The sequence below is a fragment of the Nuphar pumila genome, chromosome 13 (genome assembly GCF_984573655.1).
Source record: "Nuphar pumila chromosome 13, dmNupPumi1.hap1.1, whole genome shotgun sequence".
Taxonomy (NCBI): Eukaryota; Viridiplantae; Streptophyta; class Magnoliopsida; order Nymphaeales; family Nymphaeaceae; genus Nuphar; species Nuphar pumila.
The window spans coordinates 91,629,364-91,640,817 of record NC_143261.1 but is presented as its reverse complement, the minus strand read 5'-3'; positions in this window follow the sequence as shown (position 1 = coordinate 91,640,817).

The window sequence follows — 11,454 nt, the reverse complement described above, 5'->3', positions numbered from 1 at the left end:
TACCATCCATACATAGTGTTTTGATCTAATATTTCAATTGTTCCAAGCAGTGGGAGGATAATTTGATCTTTGACCGCGTGCCTGTTGAAGAATAAGCCAACGACTCATAGGCAGTGGCTTGGTTAAGGGAACCCACCAGAGCCATAGTGAAAGCGAGTCTTCATAGAGCAATTGGATATTGTAGCACGTGTGTCGCCCAGGGCATAAGGGGCATGATGACTTGACATCAATCTCATCCATAATAATAATAGATTATCAAGTAGACTATATTTCAAAATAATTCATTAACCACCCCTTTTTCTGTAGGCGTACTATATGTAACTATTATCGATAAATAGTAAGGCCATTGCATTTTGACAAAAGACCTACACTTGAGTTCTATAGCTTTGTGTCCGCTATCCTGATTATGATTTTCCTACCCCTAGAGGTAATAAAGGACATAATGCAGTCAGTTTGATAATGATTGAGTGACATTGCTTCTTCAGTCTAAACCAAAGAATCAGTTAGATATGATGCAAAATAAATCTTGTTCTATTGTTGATAAGAGATTTCTATATACCTATGCAACTTTCTTGATTGCTTCTACATAGAAATAACACTTGAAAATGATATAAAATTAGCAAGAGCAGTAGGTACTATAGCGAAACTGATTGCAAAAGAGGGTAAATCAGACGTTCTACATACAATAATATGTTGAACTACTTTAACAAGTCTATGCGTGATAATAAATACAGAAGTAGCAGTCAATAGGGTAAGGATCATCAAAACACCAAACCATCCAATGTAAAGACGATTTTCAGTGTCGGTTATCCAGTTGCAGAAGCGACCTCATAGGCTTGTGCTTTCGCGTCTCTCTAAAATTGTAGTTATGGTAAGATCTTGGTTTATTCAATCATCAGAAGCTCCCAAGCACACTGATTATCTATAAATAGATAATGGAAGGCTTGTTATTCAACTGTATAACATGCCTTATATGCTCGTGTCAACCAAACCAATATCAACAAACTTCTTTCTATTCTTTCTATGTGGAAAGATCTATCCGAGCGATCTGTGAATGAAGTGAGATAGAATACATATTATATAACATATGATAGATGGTTTATTGTAATTGAATTTGATAAAATTCTGTATTTACTGTATGGTAGTGGGTTGCTCGAGGCTCGAACCCGAAACTAGTTGGATGAAGTAGATAATCCCCTTGTTTTCCAATAGGAGAAAAGGATCCCTCCCCAAACCGTGCTTGCACTTTTCATTGCACACGGCTTTACGTATACATCTAAAACAAAGTTTCCTAGAAAGTAGAACTCTAAGAAACTTGAATACTCAGTTGATTCAACCACTAGTACATTAAAAGAGCATTTCATTAATTCATTAATAGATGAGATTTTTCATTTGTATATTTATGAATTGAATCTTGTCAATAACATTAGTTGTTATGATTTCCATTTACCCCACTCCCAATTATGAATGGGAGACCAGACCGTTGATACAGATAATATCCAAATACCAAATCCGTTCACTACGTAAACGAGTTCTTCGAAAGATGAAAGAAACAATTTCTTGTTCCACTATAAGGAACTCTTCCAATAGTTTTGAACCTAATCTCTTACAGATTGCACGTATCATACTTTTATATTTATGAGCTAGAGTTCTAGCACACGAAAGTCGAAGTATAAAAGTTTCTTTTCAAAGTCCTGGACAGGAAGATGAAGTTTGAGTTGACATATAGTGCGATTTGTCAGACATATTAGGTCGTAACTCCTCTAATCAGTCTGTCTAGTCTAATGCCCTGCTCCATCCGATAGATATTTCCATCAATTCCTTGTTTTGATCCGGCATCACAACTTTGCTAGAATAAATCTATAGAAAGCGGGGTTGTCCCAAGACAATTCCAAGTTTTTCTTTTTGAATCATTCTCAACAAATCCATAAGAAGTGATCCAATTTCTTTCATCGGGCCCGAAGCTTCCTTCATAACTCCCAAAACTTCTTCGCAGTGGCTTTGTTCCATGCCACATTTCAGTGCTCTTGGGGTAGTCGGTCTGGTTTTGAACATACGTGCCTATGACTTCGTTTCCTAGGAAATCTGCACAATATATCCACGTTTAACTCTTGTCATAGTTTAAAATGAAACTTTGATTAATAAAATTGTCATGAATAACTAATTGATTTTCATTTCTTTTCTTTCTGTCATTCTTTTTCCTTCATCTGGTCTAAACAAAATGGATTCTTTTGATGTATAAAATAAAAATTTCAATGGCTTTTGCTACTATTCTTGAGCCGAGCTGGATTTGAACGAGCGTAGACATATCACCAATGAATTTACAGTCCGTCTCAAGTCCGATCCCAAACCAGCACCTCGATGGGTTAAACATAGCCCTGACCGATCCCCCTCCCCCCCTACATATATATAGAGTCTTATGGCAGACCTGGTTTGGGTCACATATGATCCCAAACCATGGTTGCGATATACAGGGGCTGATCCTTAAATAAATAAATAAATAAATAAATAAAAATATATATATATATATATAAACATATTAAGCATGCTATTGTTATAAAATCAATAGTTTGAACATGAATAAACAAAAAACATGCCATGTATATATCAAAATCAAGTTTCATACCCTCGTGCATCACGACATGTGATTGAACATGCCTAGAAAAATCATATTTAATATTTTCTATCTAGAATTCCCACATAAATCTGATTTGGGATATTTTTCCCTATTCGAATTAAGAGAGGAACCTGAACCTTCGATTAGAGATGGAAGAGATCGAAAAAGATTATGTCGGTGATCGAAAAGGATCTTCCTTTTCTTCTTCTTCTTCTTCTTCTTCTTCTTCTTCTTCTTTCCTTTCTTTTTTCTCTCTTATCTTTTCTTTTCTTTCTTTCTTTCTTTTCTTTCTTTTTCCTTCTTCCTTCTCTCTCTCTAGAAAACAAAATCTAGAGAGAGGGGCGAGTTAGACCCCTTTTATAATATTTATTTATTTTTATATATTTTTTGGTCTTCTAGAGAGAGGGTGATGTCCCTTCTCGAGTTTCCCATAAACTCTATCTCTAACTTTCTCTTTCCTTTTTAACTACTTTTTATCCGTTTGGTATTTTATTTTATTTTACTATTTTACTTTAACCCCATTTGGGCTCTTCTAGAATCCCTACATATTAGGTAGAGTTCCACAAATGTAGAACTCTGCCATACTAAATTAAATTTTCAGAATTAATTAATTTTTAATATTTAATTATTTATTTATTAAATAATAAATTTTTAAAAATTTGTAGAGCGTATCTCACCCCTATGGGAGTCTTTTTAACATGGATTTTAACTCAATTTAACCTTTATATTGAATTTAAAGCTTTAATTTGGTTTGAATTGGATTTAAATATGAATCCAGATCCAAGATCCAAACCCATACCTAATATCCATATGGATCTCAAACTAGACCAAATCCTAATTAATATGGGTCTTAGACTGGGTCTAGATCCATATTAACTTGACTCAAATAGATCGAATCAAATCTGATCCGAACCAATCCAGAACCAGTCACATCGAGGTGGGTCATTTTTGAAAAATATGATTTTCGGGCAAACTGTAGCTCGCATTCAGAAAAACAAAAAATCAATGTTTTCAGAATTTTGAAACACATCTAATAACATATTATTTGAATTTTGCCTAAATTTAACCCAAATTTTGCTCAATTTTTGCTCAATTTTAAAGATAAAAAATAAAAAGTTTTATCAAATCTTAATTGGCTCATTTGGGTCTTGTCAATGGGTCATGGACCATGCCTAGACTCAGCTGACACCACCTAAAATTGAGGATTTTATCAACTTTACCAAAACATTTAGCCAAATTTTCTTAAATCTCAAAATTTAATATAGTAGAAAAACACACGATATTACATCCCTGCCCTATTAAAAGAATTTCGTCCACGAAATTAGAACGTATCGAATAAATGTGGGTAGTAGTCACGAATATCGACCTCAGGCTCCCAGGTGCACTCGTCCAATCTATGATGTTGCCAACATACATTCATGAACGAGATTGTCCTACTACGCAGTGTCCTCTCCTGACGATCCACAATCTCCACCAGCCTCTCATGCTTGATCTTCACCTGTTGGTAGGTGAGGCACCAAGACACGAACTCTACGATATCCTGCTTCATCTCATTCTACTAATAATTTCGCTGAAGATCCTTGAACATCTTGGTAGAACCAAGGTGAACATAATAGGCTTCACTCATCAGCTCCTCCCGCAGTGCCTTCGAAACTCACCATCTGTCTCCAAACATGATGGTCCCGTCCTTCTCACAGTGAAACTGCGAATAAGGCTTCTGGGCACTCACACACAACCTTTTGAACTCTGGATTGGCTGACTGTAACTCCTTAATACGATCTATGATCTCAGGTCGCACCTGCATCCCAACACAACGGATGTGTCTAAAATCATCTGCAAATGGTTGTCACCTGACAAACTCCTCCATCAAATCCTAACTGTGCCCGATCAAACTGGTTGTCGTGACTGATGTCTTCATGCTGAGTGCATCTGCCACTACATTTGCCTTACCAGGGTGGTAGGCGATGGAGAACTCATAGTCCTTCAAGAACTCCAATCACCTGCGCTGCCTCAAATTCAGATCATGCTGCATGAACATGTACTTGAAGCTCTTGTGATTAGAAAGGCCCTTAAACTGTTCCCCATACAAATAGTGATGTCATATTTTCAACGCGAAGACAATAGCTGCTAACTCCAAGTCATGCATGGGATAATTCTTCTCGTGCACCTTCAACTGCCGAGAAGCGTACACGATGACCTTACCATGCTGTATCAAGACACATCCCAGTCCGGTCCCCGAAGCATTGTTGTACACTACAAAACCGCTCGTCCCAGAAGACAAAAATAACACTAGTACTGAGGTCAACCTCCTCTTCAACTCTTGGAAGCTCACCTCGCATCGAGGTGACCAAATAAACTGCACTCTCTTCTGCAACAACTGAGTCATCGGAGCAACTATACGTGTGAAGTCCTGTATCAATCAATGGTAGTAACCCGCCAATCCTAAGAAACTCCTGATTTCTATAACTGTCTTCGACTGCTTCCAGGACAACACTACCTCTACCTTGGCTGGATCAACCTCAACGCCCTTCTCTGAGATCACGTGGCCGAAAAATATCACTCTGTCAAACTAAAACTCACATTTCGAGAACTTAACATACAACTTATGTTCTCTTAGTGTATGCAAAATGATCCACATATGCTCTTGATGCTCCTTCATGCTCTCAGAATAGATCAGAATGTCATCGATAAACATAATGACAAACGAATCCAACCATAAATTAAAGACCCGATTCATTAGATCCATAAACATTGCAGGGGCATTGGTGAGTCCAAAAGACATCACCAAGAACTCGTAGTGCCAGTATCTAGACCTGAATACAGTCTTCAGAACATCCTCTGCCCTGATCTGCAACCAATGGTACCTAGAACGAAGATCGATCTTGAATAACACATTTGCCTTCTTCAACTGGTCAAACAAGTCATCAATCCTATGCAAAGGGTATTTGTTCTTCACCGTCACCAATTCGAGAATATGAAAAAATAAATGAACCTTTAAAGAATTTGGTACTACAAAAAATTGAAGAGTAAAAGTGTTAGTGTATAGGGTGTTAAGGTCATGATAAACTCTAATATTTAAAAAATATTCAATGTTCTGAGCCCGTGATTTGTGGTATTTTATCATCTCTTGAAATATCATGATTTAATTACGGTATTGTCAAAAATATCACCAGCAATTGTGACTATTAGGTATGTAAACAGTTTGGATTAGGGTCGGATGTGATCAATAGCATATTCGATTAATTGGATGTTGGCTAAACGGATCCATATTCAGATGGTGACAAGCTCATACCAGATCCGTTTTTTACATTTAAATGGATTCAAATATCCATCAAATTTAGATATTTTTTTGGTTCAGTTGCCAAAATAAAAAGCATATCAACATCCTATTATAATTTGCTATTGTTTTGGCTTGCCAAATATAACTAAACGGAATCAAATTCGGTCAGACATGAGATAAAATCCAGTTCATTAACATCCATGGTCCTTTGTCTTTTCAAGTGAAACAACATACTTCCATACTGTAGGACCACAACCAAACGGGTTGGTTGAGTTGAGCTCGTCAATTGTCGCACACACACACACACACACAGAGAGAGAGAGAGAGAGAGAGAGAGAGAGAGAGAGAGAGAGAGAGAGAGAGAGAGAGAGAGAGAGAGAGAGAGAGAGAGAGAGAGAGAGATTAAATGGGTTGAAAATAACGAATTCGTTCTTTTATTGGATATCAGTAATAGATAGAAGTCAAGGGCGAAGCCAAAATTCTAAACTAGGGTGGTCACAAATACAAAACAAAGTATAAAAAAAAACAATTACTCACAATATGTTTCAAAAAACCAAATCAAAATCACAAAACATCATAAATGATTCATTTATGCAAGTTGATAAAAAAAACCTAATATTCTAACCCAAAACAAATTAGACAATATTCATGGATTTATGTCTAATGGTAATTAAACAAAACACAAAAAACCTTAAACCAATAAACTAAACATTTATATTATTCTAAAAAAATAAATCGAAACCCTAATTACTAACAACATAAATTTTGAATTTATGCTAAGTGATAAAAAAACACCAATATTCTAACCAAAATCACTGCTTGCAGTATTCATATATTCATGCCTAATGATAATTGAAAAAAAGCATGGAAAAACCCTTAAATCATAAATAAATATTTATGTCATTTAAAAAAATCAAACCAAAATCTATTACAAACATTACAAATTATATGTTTATGATTAATTAATAAAAAAACGTTAATATTCTAACCAAAATCTATTATTAAATATTATAAATTATATATTTAAGATTAATTAATAAAAAACTCTTAATATTCTAACCAAAATTAAACCACATAATATTCATGGATTCATGCCTAATGGTAATTAAACACACACACACACACACACACACACACACACCTTAAACTCATGAACTAAACATTCATGTCATTCTAAAAAAAATAAATAAAAACCTTAAATCCTAACAAGCATCACATTCTAGATATGCTAATTGAAAAAAAATAAAACCCTTAAATAAATATTTATGTTATTTGAAAAACCAAAATAAAAGACATAAATCCTAAGAAAAATCAAAGATTTAGGGGGTTGATAACCAAAATCAAGTATTTATTAATGGAATTACAGTCAATGATAATTTAAAAGAAAATAGCAAATAAAAACCCTAAAACCTCCATTATATATTCATGTTATTTAAAAAAATCCAAATCAATACCTAAAAACATAAAAGAAATAACATATTTATGTTAAATAAAAAAGAACAAATAAAACCCTTGATATTGTAACAAAAAATCAAACATTCATGCCTAATGCTAATTAAAAAAACAAAGAACACACACACATAACCCTAAAACCCTAACTAAACATTCATGCTATTTCAAAAAATAACTAAATAAAAAATATAAACCCTAACAATCTATTATGCTAATTAAAAAAAAGTAAAACCCCCTAAAATCAAAACTCTTAAAATCAAGACCTATCAAACATTTTGAAAAAAAAATGAAAAGGAGGAGTCCCAACCCGAAGCAGGTTATATGTTCTCCCCCCGAAGAGGGCAGTTAGCTACATCTTGTGTTCGGGGGGTCCCAATAAGCACCACGTATTTAATCATGTGTGTCTCGTATCCCCATGTTTGTCAGCATTAATTAGCATTGGAGTTTGATGCAATTGCAAAGACTTAAGTACCCTCTCCTCCATTGGTGCCAAAAAAAATGACGATTCTAGAAAAGGAGTAGTTGTAAAGATTTAAGTGCCTCAAAGATGATTATTTAAGACTTAGTCTCTCCACTGCAGAAACATCAACCCTCTGACTCTCTCTCCCTTCTCTTTCTGCTTGTGTGCACATCCAGCAGAAGATTCTACATTGCCCCATCAAACACCGACTGACCTGCACATTGACTGTTGTGGAGCCTGATTCAGAGTTTTTACTGGAGCTTGATTCAGAGTTTTTACCCTTACAGGAGGAGGGTTTGGAGTCTCCTCCCAGCGTGGGTAGCATCATTCAACTTGAAGAGTTGTGGAGCCTGATTTAGAGTTTTTACCCTTACAGAAGGGGGGTCTGAGGGCTCCTCCCAGTGTGGGTAGCATCATTTAACTTAATGAGTTGTGGAGCTTGATTCAGAGTTTTTGCCCTTACAGAAAGAGGGTTTGGGGGCTCCTCCCAGCGTGGATAGCATCATTCAACTTGATGAGTTGTGGAGCCTGATTCAGAGTTTTTGCCCTTACAAGAGGGGGGTTTGGGGGCTCCTCCCAGCGTGGATAGCATCGTTCAACTTGATGAGTTATGGAGCCTGATTCATAGTTTTTGCCCTTACAGGAGGGGGTTTGGGGGATCCTCCCAGCGTGGGTAGCATCATTCAACTTGATGAATTGTGGAGCCTGATTTAGAGTTTTTGCCCTTATAGGAGGGGGGTTTGGGGGCTCCTCCCAGCGTGGATAGCATCGTTCAACTTGATGAGTTGTGGAACCTGATTCATAGTTTTTGCCCTTACAGGAGGGGGTTTGGGGGATCCTCCCAGCGTGGGTAGCATCATTCAACTTGATGAATTATGGAGCCTGATTTAGAGTTTTTTTCTTTACAAGAGGGGGGTCCGGGGGCTCTCCCCCGGCGCGGGTCCCTTGTTATTTGAGTTGCATAACACAGAATAATAGGGGTCTAGTTTTTAGTTAAAATGGAGAATGAAATTACCATAGAAATCGCTAAAATTTGACAGGAATAAACTAAACTCAATAACAAAGATACCACTTTTTACGGATTTGCAATATGATCTGCGGTTAGAGATATATGACCCTGACAAGTTGGTCCTAATTCGTGTAGCGATTTGCTTACTGAATAACACTACAAATCACTATAGTGATTTGCGGAAGACACTATAAATTGCTATAGTGAGATCCAACAACATTATAAATCGCTGTGGGGCTCGATGAAGACCCCAAAATACTATAAATCGCTATAGTGATTTGTGAAAGACACTACAAATCGCTGTTGGAAGACCAAATAACACGATAAATCACTGTGAGGCTCGTTGAAGACCCAAAAACACTACAAATCGCTGTAGAAAGGCCCGATAATACTACAGATCACTGTTAAAAGACCGGACAATACTATAAATTGCTGGAGGGCTTGTTGGAGACCCAAAAATACTACAAATCGGTATAGTGATTTGCGAAAAACACTACAAATCGCTATAGGAAGGCCCAATAATACTACAAATCGTTGTTGGAAGACCAGACAATAGTATAAATCATTGTGGGGCTTGTTGGAGACCCGACAACACTAAAAATCGTTGTAGCAGAGTCATTAAAAATGCTTTATTGCTCTTTTCGATAGTTAAAAGAGGGAAAGAAAATAAAAAAATTATACAAGGCCCCAAAAAAATTTGGTCCGGGGGGCGCTGCACCCCGAGCCCCCCCCAGAGGCAGCCCCCTGTGGACCCCCATTCGATGACCGCGCAGCAGGACCCGCGCCGGGGGAGAGCCCCCGGTCCCCCCTCCTGTAAGGGCAAAAACTCTAAATCAGGCTCCACAACTCATCAAATTGAATGATGCTACCCACACTGGGAGGAGCCCCCAACCCCCCTCCTGTAAGGGCAAAAACTATGAATCAGGCTCTATAACTCATCAAGTTGAACGATGCTACAGTCAGTGTGCAGGTCAGTCGGTGTTTGATGGAGCAATGTAGGATCGTCTGTTGGATGTGCACAGAAGTAGAAAGAGAAGGGAGAGAGAGGGTTGATGTTCATGGCCTTCTCCAGGGGAAACTCTTTGCCTCCCTTGATTTCTTCTCTAGAGAGAGAGAGGGGGGGTTTTACAGTGTTTTATGTAGAAGGAAGAAGAAGAAGATGACGATGAAAAGTTCAAACATACATTTTTGATGGCTCAAGTTCATTTCGCCGGATGACCATCGGATAGTCGGCTCACCATCGGATAGTCGGCTCACCATCGTTTCGCCGGATCACCATCGGATCATCGGCTAAGGTTCGTTTCGCTGTGTAGACTTTGAAGAGTCAACATCATTCTCGACTTTCTGGATGAAGGACATGTTTGTCATTTTTTTGAACCGTTTGTTTTTCTTTTTTGATTGAAGGACATTTTTGTCATTTTCTCAAACCGTCGTTTTATGGCAATAATAGCAAGAAAGGGTACTTAAGTCTTTGCAACCGCACCAGACTCCAATGCTGAGTGATGTCAACATACACGGGAATACAAGCCCCATGTGCTTATATACGTGGTGCTTTTTGGGACCCCCGAACACAGACGTGGGATTTAGTGAATCATTGGGGGCGAACATACACCACCCTCTCGTCCCAGCCACTAGGGCCAAGGGTGTGCACCAGAGAGGCCGCCGAATGGCGAATGGCCGGTCCGAATCCGATAAAGTTTTGATGAAGAAAGAGGGAGAAGACCTTAGGGTAGGGGCATGCGCACTAGCTAGTGCCACCGGGGGCCCAGAGTGCAGAGCGTCAGAGAGAGAGAGAGAGAGAGAGAGAGAGAGAGAGAGAGAGAGAGAGAGAGAGAGAGAGAGAGAGAGAGAGAGAGAGAGCAATTGGGGCCCTGGAATCAGGGGTAGAGAGGTAGAGGCATGGGTCGGGTCCGAGTGTGCCCACCCTGAACCGACCTCTCAGAGGGTGAGGGTGGGCACTCACTGCTAGGGGTGAACCATTTTACTAGCGGGCTAGGTTTTGGCCTGGTTCATAATAGGCTCAGGTTTGAAGTGCAGCCCATGGTCAGGCCCATTGGCCCAATGTTGAGCTGGTAAGTCTAGCCGTCTCCCAAAACCATTTGTAGGTTATTTCACAAATTAATTCTTAGAATACCAAAAAATGAAAAACATAAAATTCAGAATTTCACATGTAAAAATCTTCAAAGTATCCAAATGAAAATAACCTGACCCGTTATATATAACTTTGAAGATGATTATATGTGAAATTCTGAATTTTATGTGTTTTTATTTAATTTATTTTTTAATATTCTAAGAATCAATTTATGAACTTTGTTTAAAAATAACCTATAAATGGGTTTCGGTCAGGCTGGACTGATTGGCCCCATTGGGCCATTAATGGACCGGGCCATGGGCTGCACTTTAAACCCAAGCCCATTAATAACCGGGCCAAAGCTCGGCCTACTACTAAATGGGTCGGGCCACACTTAAAACCCGACGGACCAAGCTTTAAACGGGCTTGGGCCGGGCCGGGCCGGGCCCACCCCCTACTCACTGCCCAACTTGTCGGGAAAGGGAAGGCACTTCCCACCCTGACCTGAACCTTGGAAAATTTTGGTTAGGTTGTGCCCATCCTAGCCCGAACGTGGCTCTGCGCC